Source organism: Staurois parvus, unplaced genomic scaffold (genome assembly GCF_062004578.1).
Source record: "Staurois parvus isolate SC_StPar_1 unplaced genomic scaffold, SC_StPar_1.0 ptg000048l, whole genome shotgun sequence".
Classification (NCBI taxonomy): Eukaryota; Metazoa; Chordata; class Amphibia; order Anura; family Ranidae; genus Staurois; species Staurois parvus.
This window is the reverse complement of record NW_028317844.1, coordinates 2773911-2798026: the sequence shown is the minus strand read 5'-3', so window position 1 is coordinate 2798026 and position 24116 is coordinate 2773911. Positions and strand designations below refer to the sequence as shown.

At 43.1% G+C, this 24116-nt stretch overlaps 1 protein-coding gene across 3 annotated transcripts in view; it reads right to left on the bottom strand.

Annotated features, from left to right (window-relative positions):
* WASF1 (WASP family member 1) overlaps positions 1-21161 on the bottom strand; it is a 131142-nt gene extending 109981 nt beyond the window's left edge. The window contains exon 1 of one of the 3 annotated variants that reach the window (XM_089664678.1): positions 20542-21161. The gene's annotated coding sequence lies outside the window, so the exon portion shown is untranslated. Of the gene's footprint in view, positions 1-15568; positions 15707-20541 lie in introns of those variants that run through there. The other 2 variants (XM_089664673.1, XM_089664686.1) reach the window with 2 other exon arrangements.
* Between the last annotated feature and the right edge of the window lie 2955 nt (positions 21162-24116).

The following is a 24116-nucleotide window of genomic DNA, read 5'->3' as shown; positions in this document are numbered from 1 at the left end:
GTAATTTAAAAAAATGCATGTAATAGTAAATTTGCTGCAGATGTAGGCAAACCAGTCTGAGCAGCACAGGTTTGCAAGCTTATGTGAAGCGTCTGCAAATCCCTTGCTAAAAGAGACATGGATCATGCTGCTTAGGTGCTGGATGGAATCTCTGCCTTCAATGTTTCGTATAAACATGAATGAGGCAATTAGACTGCCAATTGATGTTACTACCTGATCCAACCTCAAAATGAATTTTTCTTCCCAGACAAGTATAAAGCCAGCACAGTTCAGAGGGTTCAGTGCTTATTGCATCTCACACAAACTAGCTCTGAACCAAAGTGAAAAAAACACTTTGTGATGTCTACTCTAAACACAGCCAGCCATGCAGTATGCTGTGTACCATTTAAAGAAGAAGTGCAGCCAAAAGTATTACCTGAGCCTGCCTCCTCTCCAGCCCTGTGCTCCAGTGAGCGCTAGAGGGGCAGAATGGAGAGCGGCGACTGACCATCACTGCTTTCCACTCCAAGAAGACAAAGAACTGAGAGCTCAGCAGTCATGTGATCACTCAGTTCTTGGTCTTAGAGCGGATGTGGAATAGCTGCAACATTGAGTTGAGTATGTATGTATGTATGTTTTGTTTTCCCAAGTCCATACTTCTCCTTTAAGGCACGCATCACCAAAAAGCAGTTGTGAATATACAGTATCTTGTACACACAGAAAACTATAATGTTTTGGTCAATCTCATCTTAAAAATAAATCTTTATCATCTCTAAATATGTAATATATACAGAGAATTCTCAAAGTGCCATTGGTTAGCAAATGACTGCAAAATACATTTTTCGTGCCTTGTTTATTTTCAATCAAACTTAGAAAAAAAATTTTCTATGTATACAGCTGTGCTTCTACGTACCTTATACTTATGTACATTACTCTATGCACGTTTATAGTAACATGTAGATTCCTCCAGTATGTGACATGAGGCACTATTCCTTCTACTGAAGAGAACAATGGGACCCCATTTCTCCCGCTGACACCAACGATGGGGGCACCGCTCCTCCCACTGACACAAATGATGGTGCACCATTTCTCCCACTGACACCAATGATGGTGCACCATTCCTCCCACTGACACCAATGATGGTGCACCATTCCTCCCACTGACCCCAATGAGGGTGCACCATTCCTCCCACTGACCCCAATGAGGGTGCACCATTCCTCCCACTGACCCCAATGAGGGTGCACCATTCCTCCCACTGACCCCAATGAGGGTGCACCATTCCTCCCACTGACCCCAATGAGGGTGCACCATTCCTCCCACTGACCCCAATGAGGGTGCACCATTCCTCCCACTGACACAAAGAATGGGTTATAATTCCTCCCATTGACACCAAGAATAGGTCACTATTCCTTCCACTGACAAAAACAATGAAGCACTGTTTCTGCCACTAAACGACAAAGGATGGATAACTATTCCTGTGCTCCTGCTAACCACAGATGCTGTGTCTTTTTTTTTTTTTAATGTATTGATGCTGGGGCATTTTCTACCCCCACCAGGAACATTCCTACCCCTAAAGTGTGAAGACAACAAAATTGTCCTGTGGTTAGAAGGTTTGGAGACCCCTGTACCCAGCAGAGGTCCTCAAAGATAACCATTGGTCTTTGTGGTACCTCACAACTGTTCCAGTTCTTACAGAGCACTGTACTGTATACATTCCTTGAAAACACATTACAGCCAATTGCTTTCAGATCTTCAAATAAAAACTGTTAGGACAAGTTCTGACAGGTAAGCCTGAAAACAATTTGTGACACAGACAATACAAAAATAAAAAGTTCACAGGACCACTCCTAGGAAGCATCACAGGCTATAAGCACAAGTTCAGACACACCTATAGCCCATGCCAAATTATATATCTTTACTCCTCATTGTGCATGAAACATGACACTGTCACTTCATTCATCAACATTTTGCGATACACAGGAACACCTGCAAATTGAATCAAAACGTATTTTAGAGGAGGGCGTAAGAACAGGTTTCTACAATAAATGATGAGTCAGACTCCCGTTTTTAATTCTGATGTGGCTACCAGGCAGCAAATTCCAGGCAAAAAAAAAAAAAGGTTGTATTTAGGTCAAAATTTCAACACTGCAGTTACGGCAAAGATCTCTCCCTTGTCAATATAAATCACTACAGGAAATGACTCTTCCGAATGCAGTGTCACTTTTTTTCTGTTCTGTTCCACAACACACACTTGTCTGTTCCCATCCTAGTAAACAGTTAAAGGAACATGGCATATTCTTCCATATAATTTTGGGATGAAGTTATAAAAGAAAATAAAAAATAAAAGAGTAGATATGGCCTGTGGTACAGTCACAATATGGTCCCAAACCCGCTAGTGAAGCATGGTGGTGGTAGCACGTTTCCAACACTGCTCATCACCCTAAGATCATCAACCCTATGGTAAAGCATGGTAACAAGTTTTCAAAATGCCACCAGTCTGCCATCTAAGCTGACAGTACTAATGCATTTTTAACAAGAAACTGAAACATAAAATGCATTACGTAGATGTGTAACCTTAGTGAAGACCTTGTATGAAATTACAAGTCACAATTTGGTCCCAAAGCGATTGTTCTATAATCTTGTTGCAAAAAAATGTGTATGTTTGGTTCTGTGGACAAGGGAATGGAAAGCTCTATGGGCACCAGAAGGTTGTGTGGGAGACATAGCAAACATGATATATCGGAGAAGGCATAGGACAGAAGGTTTGTGAAAGATAGAGCAAACATGAGTGTTTGATGGAACCAAAAATTAAGGTACAGAAAGTCAACACAGCTCATCAACCTAAGAACATCAACCCGGTAGTGAAGCATGGTGGTGGTAGCACGTTTCCAACAGTGTTCATCACCCTAAGATCATCAACCCTATGGTAAATCATGGTAGCAAGTTTTCAAAATGTCACCAATCTGCCATCTAAGCTGACAGTACTAATGCAATTTTAACAAAAAACTGAAAAAGAAAATGCATTATGTAGATGTGTAACCTTAGTGAAGACCTTGTATGAAATGAATCCTTGCAGAAGAGGATACATATTGCAAACAAAAAACATATGCTATTCTGTTTAAAATGTTTGTGTCAAAATAATTTTTGCCACCCTATACAGTGAGGAAAATAATTGATCCCCTGCAGATTTTGTAAGTTTGCTCATTTACAAAGAAATGGTCTATAATTTTTATCATAGGTGTACTTTAAATGATAGACAGAATATCAACCAAAAATCCAGAAAAAAAAAACAAAAAACAATACAGATACATGATAGAGATTGAGTTGCAGTTCAGTGAATATAATAAGTATTTGATCCCCAAGCAAAACATGACTTAGTACGAGGTGGAAAAACCCTTCTAGGCAAACACAGAGGAATATAGGTCCACTCTCATTACAGATCTTCTCTAAATCCTCAAGGTTTCTTGGCTGTCGCTTGCCAACTCGAAGTTTCAGCTCCCTCCATAAATTTTCTATAGGCTTAAGGTCTGGAGATTGCCTAGGTCACTCCATGACCTTAATGTGCTTCTTCTTAAGCCCCACCTTTGTTGCCTTGGTGGTATGTTTTGGGTCATTGTCATGCTGAAAGACCCGACCACGACCCATCTTCAGTGTTCTGGCTGAGGGAAGGAGGTTCTCAATCAAAATTTTATAATGCATGGCCGCGTCCATTGGCACCTCAATGCAGCAAAGTCAGACTGTACCTTTAGTGGAGAAACAGTCCCAAAGCACAATGTTTTCACCTCCATGCTTGACTGCAGTGATGTTGTTCTTGGGGTAATAGTCAGCATGTTTCTTCCTCCAAACACAGAGAGTTGAGTCAATGCTAAAGAGCTCAATTTTGGTCTCATCTGACAACAGCACTTTCTCACAATCCTTCTCTGAATCACTTAGATGTTCATTGGCAAACTTCAGATGGGCCTGTACATGTGCCTTCTTGAAAAGGGGGACCTTGGGGGCACTGCAGGATTTCAATCCATGGTGGCATATTGTGTTACCAATGGTTTGTTTGGTGACTATGGTCCCAACTGCCTTGAGATCAATTACAAACGCCTCCTGTGTTGTTCTGAGCTGATCCCTCACTTTTCACATGATCATCCTTACCCCATGAGGCAGAATCTTGCATGGAGCTCCAAGGGCGATTGATGGTTATTTTGTAGGTCTTCCATATGTATATAATCATTTCAACAGTTGTCTCCTTCTCATCAAGCTTCTTGCTGATGGTCTTGTAGCCCATTCCAGCCTTATGCAGGTCTACAACCTTGTCCCTGAAATCCTTTGACAGCTCTTTGGTCTTGCCCATAATGATGGTTAGGTTTGAATGGAAGAAAAAGATTCTGTGGACAGGTGTCTTTTATACATATAACGAGTCGTCGTTAGGAGCACCTTCATAAGTTGATAGGACTAATCTGTCTAACCACATAGCCAGTCTGTGGAAGCCAGAATTATTGTTGGTTGGTAGCAGATCAAATACCTATTTTACTCACTGAACTTCAACTCAATTTATAATATTTGAATTGTTTTTTTTCTGGATTTTTGGTTGATATTTAGTCTCTACGTAATATCTACATATCAGTCTACCAGAAATGCATGTTCTTGTATCATGTGGGGAATGAGGAACAGGGACAAAGATATATCTGGTGCTCGCTTACCATTGGGGAAACAATAGTGACGGAAACAAGTGTCATATCAGACCAACTGATCATTCTCAATCTCAGCTCCTGCAACTGAAGTCAGACACAATACCTATCACCAAATCCAACCAAAATGGACAACAATCATTTCATAGCTATCAAATACAATGCTCAAAAAAATTAAAGGAACACTTTTTAATCAGAGTATAGCATCATGTCAATTAAACTCCAGGGATATTGATCTGGCCAGTTAAGTAGCAGAGGGGGTTGTTAATCAGTTTCAGCTGCTTTGGTGGTAATGAAATTAACAACAGGTGCACTGGATGGGCAACACTGAGACGACCCCCCAAAATAGTAACGATGCTACAAGTGGGAGGCCACTGACATTTTTTTTCCTTACTCAACTTTTCTGACTGTTTTTCACTAGTTTTGCATTTGGCTAGGGTCAGTGGCACAACTGGTAGCATGAGGCGATACCTGGACCCTACAGAAGTTGAACAGGCAGTCCAACTCCTGCAGGATGACACATCAATACTTGCCATTGCCAGAAGGTTTGTGGTTTCTCCCAGCACAGTCTCAAGAGCATGGAGGAGATTCTAGGAGACAGGCAGTTACTCTAGAAGAGCTGGATAGGGCCGTAGAAGATCCTTAACCCATCAGCAGGATCGGTGTCTGCTCCTTTGTGCAAGGAGGAACAGGATGAGCACTGCCAGGGCGCTACAAAATGACCTCCAGCAGGCCGCTGGTGTGAATGTCTCTGACCAAACAATCAGAAACAGACTTCATGGAGGGTGGCCTGAGGGCCCAGCGTCCTCTAGTGGGGCCTGTGCTCACTGCCCGGCACAGGAGAGCTCGATTGGTATTTACCATTGAATACCAGAATTGGTAGGACCGCCACTGTGCTTTTCACAGATGAGAGTAGATTCATCCTGAGAACATGTGACAGACGTGAAAGGGTCTAGAGAAGCCATGGAGAATGTTATGCTGCCTGTAACATCGTTCAGCATGACCATTTTGGTGGTGGGTCAGTGATGGTCTGGGGTGGCATATCCATGGAGGGACGCACAGACCTCTACAAGCTAGACATTGGCACCCTGACTGCCATTAGGTATCGGATGAAATCCTTGGACCCATTGTCAGACCCTATGCTAGTGCAGTGGGCCCTAGGTTCCTCCTGGTGCACGACAATGCCCGGCCTCATGTAGCGAGAGTATGCAGGCAGTTCCTGGAGGATGAAATAATTGATACCATTGAACGGCCTCCACGCTTGCCTGACCTAAATCCAATAGAACACCTCTGAGATATCAAGTTTTGGTCCATCCGACGCCACCAGGTTGCACTTCAGACTGTCCAGGAGCTCAGTGATGCCCTGGTTGAGATCTGGCAGGAAATACCCCAGGACACCATCCATCATCTCATTAGGAGCATGCCCTGAGGTTGTCAGGCAAGCATATAAGCATGCGGGGGCCATACAAACTACTGAGTACCTTTTTGAAATGAAATTTCAGCAAAATGGACTAGCCTGCTGCATCATTTTTCCCTTTGATTTTCAGGGTATCTTTGAATTCAGTCCTCTGTAGGTTGATAATTTTCATTTCCATCAAACGATGGGGCATCCTTACATTCCTAACACATTACCCAGTCCATATCAGTATAGATATCCAGCATGATATTTTTCCCCATTTAGATCTGATGTGTTTTCAAAGTGTTCCTTTAATTTTTGTGAGCAGTGTATATCAATATACATATTTTAACCTAGAAGTTTGAATGGTTCTTAACATCTGACATGAAATATAAAGGAAGCATATTTCTCTATAGTGTGTACTTGTCTCAATCCAAAGCACTGAGTGTTATTTCTGTCTGTTGCTTCAAACCTCTGCTATAAGCATGAGTCACTTCCAACAAGTTTTCCTGACACCAAGAGAAAAAAAAAGAAGAAGAAGAAAGTAACAGGGGAAGAAGCTCCAGCTGATTTACAGCCTTACCTCTGTCCCTCCATCCAATCCGCTCTCAGAGCCCTCCTCACTGATGTCACTTCAACTCCCCACCCCCTGCTTTTCAGAGCTGAGAGATTCTACACTTTGAATGGATGTAGGGGACAGACAGCTGTAAATAAACAGGTACAACTTATGTAGGAGAATCTATTTAATCTCTGTGTATCACCTGAGGCCAGTCACTTCACTTCAATGTAAGGGTTTACAACCACTTTAAAGTGCATTTAAACCCACATATGTCCTGTGTGGCAGAATATTAGTCCTTAGATGGTGGCTGCATTAGTATACATTTTGTACTTCATTTTTCACTGGGTGATCCTGCCAGTAACACACTTCCTGTCTAGGGGGCAATGCTCATTCACTGTACTAGATTTACAGAGGAGCAGGAATTTCACCTTCAGACAGTACTACAGCACACCTCCCGTTCTCCTCATCTCCATAAAATAAAAAAAGGGGTGGTTCTGTATATCACAGAGGTAAACGTGTACAGCTTTTAGGACTTTTTGATAGAACACTGCCGAGTTAAAAGGAAATTGGTTTTAGGCCTGGGCATACAATTTTCAAGAGCCAGGATGCACTTTGGCATCTGCTGATTGGGTGCAAGGTTTTGACACTGCTAATGATAATCCCATCATTTCAGTATTGGTGCATCCCTAGTAAAAACAGGACAAATTTTTACAGGTTTCATTGTTGTCTGTGCCCCCTGTTAAGGAGATTCACCCTCTCTATTTGTCCTGTTTACTAGGAATTCACAGATACCAGTATCGATGCCGATACCAAGTATTTTCACTAGTGCTCGTGAAAATGCTCCTGATACCCAAACCGATACTTTGCATTCATTGAGAAAATGGCAAGTACTCTCTGAATGGCACTCGTTCCGAGCAAGCTGCCTCAAGTGTCCAGTTAGCACAGGTGTCATTCAGGGAACAAACTGCTTTTCCTCACTGGGTGCAAAGCATTCTCTGATTGCCTCTCCACCTTGTCCAATCAGAGGATGCTTTGCACTCATTGAGGAAAAGCAATTTGTTCCCTGAATGGTACCTGTGCTAAGGGAGCAACCTCTTGTTTTCACAATACAGCAGGGAAACCACTCAGCATGGGACCTGAAAGCTAGTGGAGATCACTGTAGTAGTGGTATCTACTACAGTGATTTCCAGCTTCTAGAAGATTCCACAGGCATGGCATATATATACTTCCATTGGTCCAAGCTGGATTAATGCAACTACTGTATGTAAAAATGACCATACCTGGAATTCATCCTTAACCACATCCCGACTGCCCTATAGCAAATATACTGCTATATAGCAGATATACTACCTAACCCAGAGTTCTTTAACGATGTATGTTATAGCTACCTATGTAGTCATATGCAGTTTACATATGGCTAGCCCCTAGATTTTTAAAGCTGGCTGCTTGTTCTTGGTAAGCTTTGTCTAGGCCAGAGGTCTCAAAACTTTTTAAACAAAAGGGCCAGTTTACTGTCCTTAGAGGGGCTGGAGTGTGGCCAGTGGGAGTAAACCTTACCCCATCGTTAGTGTCCATGGGAGGAATAGTATATCCACCATTGGTCTCAATGGAAGGAACTGTGCTGCTTCATTGGTGTCAATGGGAGGAATAGTGCCCAATTGTTGGTGTTAGTGGATGGCATAGTGCCCCAAGGGACCCCAAAGGGCCATATTCTGCCTACTTTAGGCTACCTACAGACATATTCCAGTCCCCATATCAATTCCTTAGTAATTCTGCTGCACTCACTAATAAACTGGAGTAATTCCCTTCTCCACTGCCCTCCAATCTCAACACAGCTACATTGTAAGCCCATCAGAGCCAAGTTTAACATAGATTTACATCTCTGTATTGCAAAATAAGTACCTATGATGCACGCTTTCCATACATTTTCAGTCTATTTTGCACATGGTGTGGTGCCTTGTTAATGCGTTTTATATTTGTTGCATCCTTTTTAAAGCAAACATGAAGTGGGAAAAGACTTCATGGTTTTGTTTACAAGAAGTATGTAAAATATGCATTCAAATTTTTTTACGCATAATATATGTATTACCATTCATCTCTATACAACTCGTACTGTCAAGAACATGCTTAGAATGCTTCTGGCGACATATTGACAAAGTACACAACATTAAAACATGAAGATGAGAAAACCGAGAGATGTTCATGCACCCTTACCGGTTTGTGCCAATCCTTCAGCCCAATGGTGGTTGGACTGCACCTGGGTGTCGGACCACCCTCTCAAGTCAATGGGAGGCATTAATTGCAAAATATTCAGAGATTATTTGATTCAAGGTGAAAGTAATATTACTGTGTAAATGTTTAAGCAGTTATCTTATCTCCAAGAAAAAAAAAAAAAGTCTTCTGTACCAATGACCTGTGTAGTTATTTAGATAAAAGGAAACCAGTTCATTCCATCATCACAGTCTGCCACAGAATGCAAATAGCATTAGACAAACAGGTGGAGACATGAGAATAAACAGCGGGCCCATGACTATTTTTAGAGGTTAGCATCAGTGAAACTAGATTTTGTAGCCAGGCCTGCAAATCTTGAAATATCCGTCTACCTGGAGAGCTGATATGATCTATGTCAAAGATGTTACAGATAAAGTGTACTTGCAACACCTATATATACTCAAAGGAAACCTAATCCTGCCCAGATCCTGCTGGTTACAAAAAAAAAAAAAAAAAAAAAAAAAAAAAAAAAAAGGATATCCTTTTTTTTTTACTACAGTAAACCACCAAATAAAAAAAGGTACCGTATTTTTCGCCGTATAAGACGCACTTTTTCTTCCCCAAAACTGGGGGGGAAATGTCAGTGCGTCTTATGGAGCGAATATGGAGCAGCCGGTCCGGTATTTCCACCGCGGCCGTGTCAGAATACCGGGCCGGCCACTCAGCTCTGCAGCGGGACCTTACCTGTTCATCTATCCAGCGGCGTGCTGTCTTCCCGGCTTCTGTAGTGTGGGCACTGGGCATGACAGCCGGGTGCCAAGTGCGCATGCGCAAGAAGCGGTGCTTTTTGTGAATGGTAAGGCGGTACCTGGGACACATGACAGATCCCAGAAGCCGGCGGACCAATCACAAAGCGCAAGTGCTTCTTGCTCATGCGCACTGGACACCCGGCTGTCATGCCGAGCGCCATTACAGAAGCCGGGAAGACAGCGCGCGGCTGGATCGAGGAACAGGTAAGATCAAACAAAAACTCTGCGGAAGTAAGAGCGGGTACCTGTCAAATTCAGGTACCCGCTCCCCACAGGTCAGCAGTCATCTGTACTATCCGCAGTCTCTGGTCATCCCTGTGCTGTCCGCAGTCTCTGGTCATCCCTGTGCTGTCCGCAGTCTCTGGTCATCCCTGTGCTGTCCGCAGTCTCTGGTCATCCCTGTGCTGTCCGCAGTCTCTGGTCATCCCTGTGCTGTCCGCAGTCTCTGGTCACCCCTGTGCTGTCCGCAGTCTCTGGTCACCCCTGTGCTGTCCGCAGTACAGTCTCCTGTACTGTGTCTGCAGTCCATTAGTTCAGAATTTTTTTTTTCCTGTTTTCTGCCTCTAAAACCTAGGTGCGTCTTATGGTCAGGTGCGTCTTATACGGCGAAAAATACGGTATACCATGAACAGGTGGACAATGAACCAGTTATGTTACCAAACATGAAAACTGACAGTCAAACCTTATGAATACACAGATCTGACAGCTGTTTCTTCAGAGGACACTGCTATTGTTTTTGTGCAACAGGTAAATCAGGAATGCATCTTCACTTTCATCTTCACTTTGATCCACATAGAATAATGTCATCTTTGACAAGAAAATATATCAAAAATAGAGAAAAACAGTGAATCTAGGAAAATAAAAAGAACTGGATTTATCTAACATATGGAATCTAAAATGGAGAGGTTCCACATTGAGCATAATGCAAAATCAAGAAGCAGATGGACTTCAAATTTGCACATTGCTGCTTAACGTGATCAAACACTGGCACAAAAAAAATAAGAATTAAAAAAAGAAAAAAAAAAAAAAAAAAAAAAAAAGGTAGAATCAAATTGAGAATGAACATCAATAACCAATGTGACCTATCTGACATGCAGATGATGGTATCTGTGACGATCGCACATCAGACCCCTGCCCTTCTCGCCAAACTCGTGACCGAAGGACTAGCCAATCTGAAACCACGATGTCATGTGCGTAACAATGCCACGCCCAGCTGCACCCCGCACACCGATTTTCCAGCTAATTGGACCACAATCGACGTACCTGCAGCCTGGAAGCGTTTGCTACTGGGTCAGGTTAATTATGCAATTAACCCTTCACACTGCCACCACCTCCTTTTTATACAGAAAAAGAGGAAACTCAGCAATACACTAGGATGACTGGTTAATCGTCACTCATAGTAGCGCTCTTCAGCGGCAGGGATTCGTAAGTTACATTCAAGAGCTATAGAAACAGTTCAACACTTTCAGAAGGTAAGGTTTATTACTAAAAGGTCAAAAGGGTGCAGTAGAAATATTTACAGAAAAAAGATGTAACCAATAAATATATATATATATATATATATATATATATATATATATATATATATATATATACACACACACACACACACACACACACACACACATATACATACAGAGCACAACAGCACAGCAAACAGATAACAGAAAGAAGTTTAGGTAAATAAGTACTTGCCAAATATATGCCTGGGGTTAAGCAGTTTCAAGTCTGATGAGCTAAAAAGGGATTTCTGGTCTCGCACTCAGTTTCGTTGTTACAGCGAGATTCCCCTCTCTGTCTGCTAGATGTTAAAACGCAGAAGGTCCTCACTTCTCTGTCTACACACAAAACATAACAGCCTCTTTTCTACATAAAATCAACTGGTATCTTCTTACAACGGACAAGCCAATTACCTTATTTGGCAAAGAATTGTTAGGCAGGAGGCTCAGCATCATACACTGATTGCATTCCTGAGGGAGGGGGAAATGAGGGGATAACATTAATACTTCTTAACACAGTGAGGGCAGTGCCTGGCTCTTGTATGCACGATTGCTACACCTCCCCCCTCAGGTGATTGCATATGAGTTTAAGAGAAATACCAAAATGCATAAGTTTGGAGCAAAATGGAGAACCGTGCCTCTCCCTGTGTGCATGATTGTTACAGTATCCTTTTCATGCAATGCCAACACAAGATATCATTATTTTAATTACACATACACACAAAGAATCAGCATGTCATGCTGATCATCAGCAACACAGATTTTTTTTTTCATATACAGCAGCAGACTAAAGCCAGCCCTAAGTGTACTGATTTGTGATCAATACAGGTATGGGCAACGGCAAACATGGGATTCATTGGCAATTAAAGCATAAGTTTACTTTATAAAAAAAATAATCAGCACACGGGACATGACTTACCTTCGATGTGATGTGTCCCTTGTGCTGTGTCCTGGTTTACCAGAAATCTTCCTCTTCCCAGGGGTTAATAGAACTGAGGGAGCTGTGACAGGTTGTCATCAAGAGCGCCTGACTATGCCTACCCTTTCTGTCCAGCTCTTCCGTTCACAGAAGTCTTTACTACAGCTTCTACGAGTGAAACACAATCTATGAATGGAGAATAGAATGCATTACACTCTGTCCTTCATTCACAGAACGCTGTGCATTCTGGGAAAGAATGGTACATGTTTTGAGATTGGGCAAGAGAAGGCAAAAGGGTGGTGAATAGCGGCAATGGATCACATGCTGATCTTAACCCCTGCAGAGCTGGAAGATAACTGCCATGGAGGTATCCGGAGTCAGAGCAGGGAAGATCTCTACACTAAGCAGTAGTCAGTAGGACATGGACACACTTCATAAGGGGGCATTAACATAGGGGTCTAGAATGCAGTATTTAGAGGTGTATAGTTCTGTATGCATCACTATAGAAATCAATGGGTCCATACATACAGCTGCGTCTACAATGTAAACGTGTTCTGTTTAGTTGTGTACAAAAAGTAGGGCACAAAAAATAAGCATCTGCCTGTGTGCCCTAAAAAGGAAATTCACTCTCTCAATCAACAGTAACTATTATGAATCCTTATGATGCTAGCCTTAATAAATACATAGGAAGATATATTATATTTACGCGGTTTCAGCTTTTTTTTTTTTACATTTCTTCAACTGCTTCCTGGAATCTGGCCTGTCCTAGACCAAAATTATGTTACGCATCCCATGAGTCTTCAGGACAGGAGGAGGGTTTTTTTTCTCAGCTAAGCACACTCTCCTGCCTGCAATGCCTGAGTGCAGGGTAGATGGATTCCAAGAAGTAAATCTTACATAAATCATCTGCCCTTACTCAAGATGGCTGCTGCTATAAATGCTAGGGCAGGGGTGTCAAATTAAATTTCATTGCAGGCCACATCAACAATATGGTTGACTCAAAGGGGTTGTAAGACTATGCAAGCAAAGTTCAAGAGTGCACTATGTAGAGAGTGCAAGGTTCAGGAGTAAACTACGCACAAAGTGCATAGTTTAGGAGTGTGCTACATACAGAGTGCAGAGTTCAGGAATACGCTATGTACAGAGCACAGAGTTCAGGAGAACACGGGGTGCAGAATTCAGCAGTGTGCTGCATACAGACTGCAGAGTTCAGGGGTTCGCTGTGTACAGTGCAGCGTTCAGGGGTGTGTAGGGTTCAGCTCTCTTTCCAAGGCTGTCCACTTCTCACTTCCACTCCTCCTTCTTGGCTCTGACCTCTGAATCACTCTCCCCCCACCTTTGCACACATCTCCTTCCACAGCCCTAATCCCCCCCCATCCTTCCCCCGAAACGCTTCATCACAAATCGCCTACCTTGCCCAGTTCTAGTACCCCCCAGCAGTGTAGGCGGCTCCACTTCTTTCTCGCTTCCAAGGAAATCATTGGTCAGCATCTGTCCCCAACCATAAGTACGTGCAGGGCAGGCAGGGTTCCGTGAGCCATCGAACGGAAAGCTCTCCTTGTAAACACAGAAGGCTTTTGTATATACAAGAAACAGTGATAACAGGAGGGTGGAGGGCAAGAGTTGGAGGTGGCAGAACAGAGCTCCTCCACATTCTGGCTGAAATAAAAGCCATGTGTGCGAGGGCCACATGAAATGGCCTGATGGCCGGATTCGGCCCGCGGCCATGTGTTTGACACATACACTCACCAGCCACTTTATTACATATACTTTGCAAGTGCCAAGAAAATATCCCCCACACCATTACACCACCACCTTGAACCATTGATACAAAGCAGGATGGATCCATGCTTTCATGTTGTTTATGCCAAATTCTGACCCTACCATCTGAATATCGCAGTAACCAGTCTGTCCGTTCTCCTCCTCTGACATCAAAAAGGCATTTTCGTCCACACAACTGCCACTCTCTGGATATTTTCTCTTTTTCGGACCATTCTCTGTAAACCCTAGAGATGGTTGTGTGTGAAAATCCCAGGAGTTGAGCAGTTTTTGAAATACTAAAACCAGCCCGTCTGGAACCAACAACCATGCCATGTTCAAAGTTACTTAAATCCCCTTTCCTCCCCATCCCCTTTCCTTCCTCAAATGCACTATTTCAACTTCAGCAAGTCATCTTCACCACATCTATATGCCTAAATGCATTGAGTTGCTGCCATGCGATTGGCTGATTAGCAATTTGTGTTACCAAGCAATTGACCAGGTGTACCTAATAAAGTGGCCAGTGGGTGTACATGCTAGGGGGTGTTTTTCAAAGTGATTTCTCAACAAAATAAAGCATGGAGACATAGACGGAAGATGGAGATTACTTTGACTGCTAAAAATAAAAGTGTTTTCCGATTGTGCTGCTCAGATGCAGTTGAGCTCCACTTAAAATGTAAAAAAAAAAAAAAAACGCAACATGTAACCAAATTTTAGCTTTAAAATACCGAACGATGGTACACATCAATTTAAAATATGAGCCATCAGAAATCATCATTTATTCAATCTGTATTACAATTTGTTGTGGCACACAGATAATCATTTGATTACTAGATTGTAAGCTCCAAGGAGCAGGGCCCTCCTATCCCTCTTGTATTGAACTGTATTGTTGCTGTATTGTCTCCCTTTATATTGTAAAGCGCTGAGCAAACTGTTTGCGCTATATAAATCCTGTATAATAATAATAATAATACTAAAATTCTGCTGTGGCTGATCAACTTGCTAGCGTTGCAATTGATCGAAAGGTGAATATGTGGTTTACAGTTCTTATTCAACATTTTAGCATCATCAAATGATCGCGTGATCTATACACATAAAGTGCTGCACAAACTGCTGGCATGTAATAAATCCTTTATAATAATATATAATAATAATAACCGACTGAGCATATTGATATGTGTGTAGCCATCTTTAGCCCTTGCTGCTCTGTTACTCTGTAGCACATTCCCATACGCACATTACATCACAAAATACTGATTATAGACTAGAAGACCTGCCGAATACCGCTTCCACAAAGGAGACAAACCTTAGACACTGATTAAATATTATCTGCACAATGAATTTTGAAAACCTAAAAGCATAAATATTGCAATCCTGGAAGACGTCCTGATGCTGCCATATGACACTATCAGAAATCCAACTCCCGAGGAATGCCACCAGGAACCTTCACATACAGCAAGTTCTCCCCAAATCCTTCTCCTTTCGCCCCCATCGAGGATTTTATTTATCACAAATGGACAACACCTTCTGAAGATAAATACTCTAGGTAAACCATAAGGTATAGGAAGCTGACCGTTTACATATTCAAATGAAAACGAAACACGCTGGCCTGGTACAAAAACAACGATCATGCGTCTTTCTTTAAGTCAGGACTAGAAGTATGAATGTTAAATGATGATCGAGGTGTAATGTGAGGCTACTGCAGTCCCCTTTTCCCGTCTGACTGATATAACCGCAGGCAGAGAGAACGTGGAAGTACCTATGTGTGAATCAATGCCGGCCTGTGCTGCAGAAAGCAGGTATTAGAAGAGGGGTCTTCCATCTTCCACCGGCATCCCTCACACAATCCTGTGGAATCCACTAACAATGCACAAGGAGACAGGATACCAGAGCGAGCCACCCCCTCCTCTTCCAGGAAGAATGGGCAGGTGGGGGTTGGTAAGAGAACCAGGGATCGGATTGCTTTAATCAGATACCAGTGCAAGTCTATGACACAGCGATATTTATATTCCGGGCACACACCTTGCCTGCGTACACACACAAACGCAGCTTTGGGTTTACTGTACATTTTACAGCTGCTACATACGTACACAGCAGGGAAGGCTTATTGCTGGAAAATCAACACAAGTCTCCTAGCTCAGGACAGAACTGACATTTTTGCTGCGTTTTCCAAAGATTTTACTGTCATGATTGTCAGTCGCGGTAAAAAAAGTAACATAGTACATCTGACAATTGTGAACCAGTAAAGTCTAATTGGGAAATGAGTGACACCAATCACAGTATACACCCCGGGAAAACACAGTCATGACCAGGGGCGGACTGACAACTCATGGGGCCCCCGGGCAATAGGGGATCATGGGGCCCCTGTGTCCTTGCCCAAACTAAAAAAAGCCTATGAAAAAGGTACCAGGGGCATTTCATGGGGCCCCCTACTGACCCTGTGCCCTCGGGCAGTGCCCAAGTTTCCAAATGGTCAGTCCGCCCCTGGTCATGACAAGCATAGCTACCGGCCAGGCAACTGCACCAACAGCTACCCATTGAGCCATCAGGATATCAGGCACCGATGGACTAAAGCCCCTTTCACACGGGCGTTCCGTATGTCTATTTTTCATCTGTCAGATTACAGATGAAAACCGACCCCCATGTATTTCTATGGACTTGCGGATGTAAACGGATGAACGTCTTTTTACATCCATTAATGTCCGCATCCGCATGTCAACAGACCAAAAAATTAATGTAAACAGATGAAAAATGGATGTAAACGGACCAAAAATGGATGAAACCGGATGTAAACAGACCAAAACAGATGTAAACAGATGTCAACGGACCAAAAACAGATGTAAATGGATGGAAAATGGATGTAAACAGATGTCAACGGATGGTAAAACGGATGTCAAAGAACCAAAAAATGGATGTCAACGGATGAAAAAACGGATGTCAACGGATGAAAAAACAGATGTAAACTCATCTGTTTTTTCTTTGAAAAAATGTGACTGAACTGAAGAAAAAAAAAAAAACCGAAACGCCTGTATGAAAGGACCCTTGGAAGGCAGGGAGTTAAAGAAAAAAAAAAAATCCTTGCTGCATCTTTGATGCGCTTTCGTGAAGACGCATGTTATATAGAATTCCACCTCCAATAAGATCATCCCTCGCAACTATTACCTTTTGTACCACCTCCCCCTCCTTTTAGATTGTAAGCTCCACGTGCAGGGTTTTCCTATGACTTCTGTACTGAAATATATTGTAATTGTACCGACTCCCCCTATATTGTAAAGCATTGCACAAACAGTTATATCAATTCTATAATAATAATGCGTGTTAAACACACTTAAGGCCGGTTCACACTATAGAAAACGCAGTCCAGATGCGTTCCGGATGTCTTTTTGCATGCGCGTTTTGGACGCATTCCAGTTCAATTTTTTTTTCCTATGCTTTTCTTCAATTTAAATAAGGACGTGCATTCCGGTGCATCTTACCGTGTTCTAGTACAGTTCTGTGCAGAAAAAATGCTGCATGTTCTACCTTTTTTTCTGCAACTGGAATGCACTGGAACTGCAAGCAATAATGTGAACTATGACATTGACAACCATATAACCTACTTCCTGTGTGTTTTGGATGCAGAAAAAAAAAGCAACTGAAATGCATGTAGTGTGAACTGGTCCTTAAAATGCAATCCACTGCACACAAGCTGCATGTCATGCAATATTTCAAAGAAGAAAATGAAATAGCACTGCTACTTCTCCTTACAGTCCCCTATTCTCCACTTGGGCCAAATGCAAAGCATAAAGGTGGCCATACATGTATTGATTTTTGATCGATCTACGTACAAGTGGTCACAAACGAGCAATTCATCCTCAATTAAAAAATACTAAGCAATGCACTAATACGGTATTGATTGAAAATATGATCAGAAACAATCCGTTGAACGGGATTATTTAACCATTTAATGCTTACTAAATTCAACCATTCTAGCTGCATTGAAAGATTGATTGAATGATTATACTGATGTATGTGTGTGTGTTCACCATTAGGATGGCCAGATATGTATCTAGCTGCATTGAAAGATCGATTGAATGATTATATTGATGTGTGTGTGTGGTTACCATTAGGATGGCCAGATAGATATCTGCATTGAAAGATCAATTGAATTATTATATTGATGTGTGTGTTCACCAAAAGGATGGCCAGATATGTATCTATCTGCATTGAAAGATCAATTGAAGGATTATATTGATGTGTGTGTAGTCACCATTAAGATGGCCTGACACATATCTACCTGCACTGAAAGATCAACTGAATTATTATATTGATGTGTGTGTGTGGTCACCATTAAGATGGCCAGACACATATCTACCTGCATTGAAAGATCGATTGAATTATTATATTGATGTGTGTGTGTTCACCATTAGGATGGCCAGATATGTATCTAGCTGCATTGAAAGATCGATTGAATTATTATATTGATGTGTGTGTGTGGTCACCAAAAGGATGGCCAGATATGTATCTATCTGCATTGAAAGATCAATTGAATGATTATATTGATGTGTGTGTGTGGTCACCATTAGGATGGCCAGATATGTATCTAGCTGCATTGAAAGATCAATTGAAGGATTATATTGATGTGAGTGTGGTCACCATTAAGATGGCCAGACACAAATCTACCTGCATTGAAAGATCGACTGAATTATTATATTGATGTGTGTGTGTGGTCACCATTAAGATGGCCAGACATGTATTTCTCAGAAAAGAGGTTTTCAAAACCACCATTTAATTCCGATTCAATTTAATCATTTTTGCTGCATCAAAAGCTCAGCTGAACAATGATAGAGATATGTATATGGCCACCTTAATTATAGCCATGCATGGAACCATTTCTATACGATCCTCCTGCCTATTAGAAATTCAACCGGAAGGATCATTTGATGCCCATATACACTTAATCATATGGAATCATCTGCTCACTTCCAATTGTATTATCCATCAAGACCAATTACAATCATTTTGATTAAATGGACTGGTTTTGCTGAGAACTGATTGATGACATAGTATGAGTCTTTTCGATCATTTCTAGATCCAATCATACTATCCAATTCTATGAAGAATCAATTGATCAGATCGTTATGTATCAGGCCACTATAATAGTGGCCATACACAGCCCAATAAATGATCTATGTATTTTCTTCCACTTGATAGCAACAGACAATCTATAATTGATCGATATGCCACACGTGGGGGAAGTGCCTTTTGATAGCTGGAAGATACAATCATCAGTTTTCGATTGTGTCTCTGTTCTCACCATGCAATCTCATAATCCGATTAAAATCTGATCATATTCATGACCAGATTATCTCAATGCTACTGACTGGTGCAACACAAATCAATAATTTTCTGCCCTGGCCAATCAACGCAGTTTGATCGAATCTGATCCAAATCGGTCAGAAGGGTAGTTTTCACCATGCAATCTCATAATCCGATTAATATCTGATCACATTCATGACCAGATCATCTCAGTGCTACCGACTAATGAAACATAATCAGTCATTTTCTGCCCTGGCCAATCAACTCAGTATGATCGAATCTTCTCCAAATCGACCACAAGGAATGTTTTCACCATGCAATCTCATAATCTGATTAAAATCGGATCACATTCATGACCAGATCATCTCAGCGCTACCAAGTGATGCAACACAATTAATAATTTTCTGTCATAACCGATCAACTCAGTTTGATCGAATCTGATTCAAATCGATCAGAAGAAAGGTTTTCACCTTTGTTTTTAACATGTCATAATCTGATTAAAATCTGATCACATTCATGACCAAATCATCTCAGTGCTACTGGCTGCTGCAACACAAATCAATAATTTTCTGCCCTGGCCGATCAACTCAGTTTGATCGAATCTAATCCAAATGGATTAAAAGGGAAGTTGTGGCTATTCGATTGTTTGCTGATTTGATCGGATAATAAAATGGAAGTGTGTGAGTCACCACACTTAGGCTGGCCATGCAATATACAATTTTCCTTTAGATTTACCAAAAGCCAAATATCGGATGGGAATGTACAATATATACGTAAAGCACCGTGTCAAATTGTTACACTATACAAGTACCTGTAATATATAATAATGAATATAAATAAAATGAGATCAAACCTAAACACTGTCAATTGGCATGCAATCAGGCAGGTCCTGGCACTATATAGTTGAAGGGAAATCTAACAGGAACATTGTATAATGTATGATCAGCTTTATCTTTAATTTAAAAAAAATAAATTCTAAAACAAATAAAGTGATCTTAGTACTCATGAAACATCCATGACTAATGATCATCATTTCCAATGAGACGCTGACACTCCTGCAGTGAAGAAAAGGGAATCAATGTATCTTTTAGAACAGGAACCATGTTGACAAACTGTCAGATTGACATGCCAGGAGAAGGCTGGAGGAATCAGAGGCATCTCTATGGATCATACATACAAGGGATGTCATGTAATGCACAGGGCATGGGGCTGACCATCACATAAACCACTTGTATGGACAGTATGGGGATGAGAAGGCCTTATGATAAGGCATGGCATGATTCCATTAGAAAATCACAGCAAAAGACGAAATCGGTGAGATCAGAGATAGAACATAAGGAAGATAAGTGAGACACCCCCCCCCCCAATCCATACATATACAGACATGCACACAATCCTATAGACAGCAAGCTCTTGGATTCAATGACAGGATACCTACTGAGTCTTGGGATGAATGGAGCTGTGTGTGCAGGGATTGCTGATCACTGATCGCTCATCGTCCTCCCGCTCCCCCCTCCCGGGATCGGGAAGGCACTCCAATCAATGAGGGTCACGTGTGGCCGGTCAAGCCGTGCGCCCCATGTCAGCGTTGTCACCACAGACCAGAAGACAAGGACAACAAACAAGGAGAGGAGGCTCGCCTGCCCTGCAGCAGCGGCTTGTGATGGGAGAGGGGCGGGGACAGGTCAGCGGCGGGGGAGAGGGAGGCAGCAATGGCCGGCACACGGCCGTGGTCTTCTCCCGGCCCCTCAGTGCTGTGTACAGGCGGAGAGATGGCGGAGCTCCCTGCTCACACTGGAGGAGTGGAGGCTGAACCAGGCGGAGGGTTGTTTCTTTTCTTGTTGCGGCGTTATGTCCACCCCTCCTGCCTTGGGAGTGGTGCAGTCCATGCAGCCGCAGTTCTCCCCGGTACGGCTTACCTCCTCCTGTGCAGGTTGGGGAGATGGGGCTGGAACGTCCCTCTCAATCCGCTCTGCACCGTCCTCCTCAGCCCGCTCTGCACCGTCCCCCTCAGCCCGCTCTGCACCGTCCTCCTATACTGCTGAGCCATCGCTTTTTACTGCTTTATGTTTGTCTAATCACATGTTTGATGTTTATTTCTTATGACATGGTTTGTTTTCTGTGTGCTTGGGAATTTCACTTAATTGCTAACTGGAAGCTGGCACTGGGAAAGGAGAATGTCCCATGACCTACACTGCGTCACTGCTCAGAGGACACAGAGCCCACAGTGTACACAGTGCTGTGTTCCTGGGATGTCCGCTTCCTGGCCACGGAGCATTAGTCAGCAGCTGCCTGGAGAGCTCAGAGTTGGAGTGTTGGCCAATGGGGCTGGGCCATGCCATGGTTTCATTCACTTTTCATATCATGTGACCGGGGGGGGGGGGTTTTGTGTTAGGCGAATTCTGCTGGTGGCAGGGGGTAACTGTCATTCTAGGGGGAAATATGGGAGGGAGCAGGGGCGGACTGACAACTCATGGGGCCCCCGGGCAATAGGGGATCATTGGGCCCCTGTATCCTTGCCCAAACTAAAAAAGCCTATGAAAAAGGTACCAGGGGCATCTCATGGGCCCCCTACTGACCCCGGGCCCTCGGGCAGTGCCCAAGTTTCCATATGGTCAGCCCGCCCCTGGGAGGGAGTATACTAAGAGTGGGGATTTAGGGGGGTTTGTGCTGGGAGGGGGGTATGTGTAGTGGGGGGAGAAGATTTGTGCTAGGAGGGGGATTGGGGGGAATTTGTGCAGGGAGGGGGTATGTGCTTTGGGGGGGAGAAGATTTGTGCTAGAAGGGGGATTGGGGGGGAATTTGTGCTGAGAGGGTGGGATTTGCGCTAGGATGGGGATTTTGGGGGGAAATTGTATTAGGAGGGGGGTACTTGCAGTGCAGTGGGGGGGGCAAGTTTTGTGCTACGAGGAGAATGGGCTGGGAGGGGGATATCTGTAGTGGGGGGGGGGGGAGAAGATTTGCGCTAGGAGGATATTTGCAGTGAAGTGGGGGGGGGGAAGATTTGTGCTAGGAGGGGGATATTTGTGCTAGGAGGGAGATTGGGGGGGAGATTTGTGCTGGGAGGCGGCAGCACAGTGGCTACATGGTTAGCACTTCCACCTGGCAGTGCTAGGGTTGTTGGTTCGTATCCCAACCACGACACCACCTGCCTGGAGTTTGCATGCTCTCCCTGTGCCTGCGTGGGTTTCCTTCGGGTACTCCGGTTTCCTCCCACACGCCAATGACATGCTGGTAGGTTGTCTCCTGTCTAAATTGTCCCTAGTATGTGTATGTATGAATGTGTGTTAGGGACCTTAGATTGTACGCTCCTTGAGGGTTAGGGACTGATGTGAATATGCAATAAATATGTAAAGCGCTGTGTAAACTGATGGCGCTATATAAGTACCTGAAATAAATAAATATTTGTGCTAGGAGGGAGTTTGGGGGGGGGGTGTTGTGCTGGGAGGGAGATATTTGCAGTGCAGTGGGGGGATATTTGTGCTAGGAGGGGGATTGTGGGAGGGAATTTGTGCTGGGAGGGGGTATGTGCAGTTGGGGGGGGGGGAGATTTGTGCTAGCAGGGGGATTGTGGGGGAGAATTTGTGCTGGGGGGGGTATGTGCAGTGCGGGGCATGAAAATTTGTGGTAGGAGGGGGGGTATTTGCAGTATATTGGGAGGGGAAATTTTAGATGCAGAGGGTTTATGCTAAGAGGGGTGATTTTTTTTTTGTGGGTGGGGAGAGGGGGGAGCATTTGAGCTAGGGAATTGGGGGGGAGGAGGGCAAAGATTTGTACTGGGAGATGCAGGAATTTATGCTTGGGGGTAAGCATGTAGATTTTTTTTTTTTTGGGGGGGGGTATTTTTTGCTGACACATAATGCTCATACATCTTGAGGGGAGGCGCAGTTTGGCATGTTTGCTCTGGATGACCTAGTCCCAGCACTAGTCCCAGTTTCTGGGGCCTACTCTGGACAACTAATGGTGGGAAACTACAAAAGGGCAGAAACGCCTAATGCATTATCCACAGCACTTTATTGTAAAACAAAAGATACAAATTATACTTACAAGTTTCAGGGGACTGGCCCCCGTCCTCAGAACAGTCTTTACTTTGAGGAAGGTGATCAGTCCCCCGACACGGTCCTATGAGGCTGCAGGGTGGACGTCTGGTTTTTGAATTCATGATATGTCATCTGTCTGCTTTGGTTTGTGAGATAAATTTGTATCTTTCATTGTACAAAGTGATGTGGATAATGTGCTAGGCGTTTGCACCCTTTTGTACTTTTTGTAGTTTGTACAGATAAAAGCCCTCGATCTAAGGAAGGCTGCATCGCCAGTTTAATCCAGTCTTTGTTGAACAGTGGTCCTTGTATTTGCACATTTTAAAGCCAACTTCTTAGCACGGAGATGTCAAGTTTATACAGTTCAACGATCGGAACAATAAGTTGGCAATGTTAAAAAACCAACACTGATCGCTAATGTACCTCCCTGAGCTAACTGTTTCATGGGACATCTACTACCCATGTCACCTCTTACTCTATCACTGAAAAAAATAATATCTGACAAAGCCAAACATTTCTGTTTGCATTTAGAAACCTCAGTGCCTGAGAGTATTTGGATCAGACCTCCAGGACAATCAGGAGCTGCCTGGAGATCTCAGATCTGTTGTGTTGTCCAATATGGTTGGTTCATGTCATGATTTCATTTCTGAATCCACCCATATCCCCCCCCACCCCCACCCCTCAGGACAGGCAATGATGGTGGGAACAATAACTTGGACAGGTTAGAAAACCAGCACTGTTCAGTAATGTACTTCCCTGAGCTAAGCAGTTCATGAAACATCTGCCCATGCCATCACTGAAAAAAATATTTGACAAAGCCAAACTTTATCTTTATGTTTAGAAGACTCAACACCTGAGAGCTTTTGGATCAATCCTCCATGACAATCAGTAGTTGCCTGGAGACCTCAGATCCAGCGTGTTGTCCAATGTGGCTTGTACATACCATGGTTTCATTTCTGAGTTCTCCCC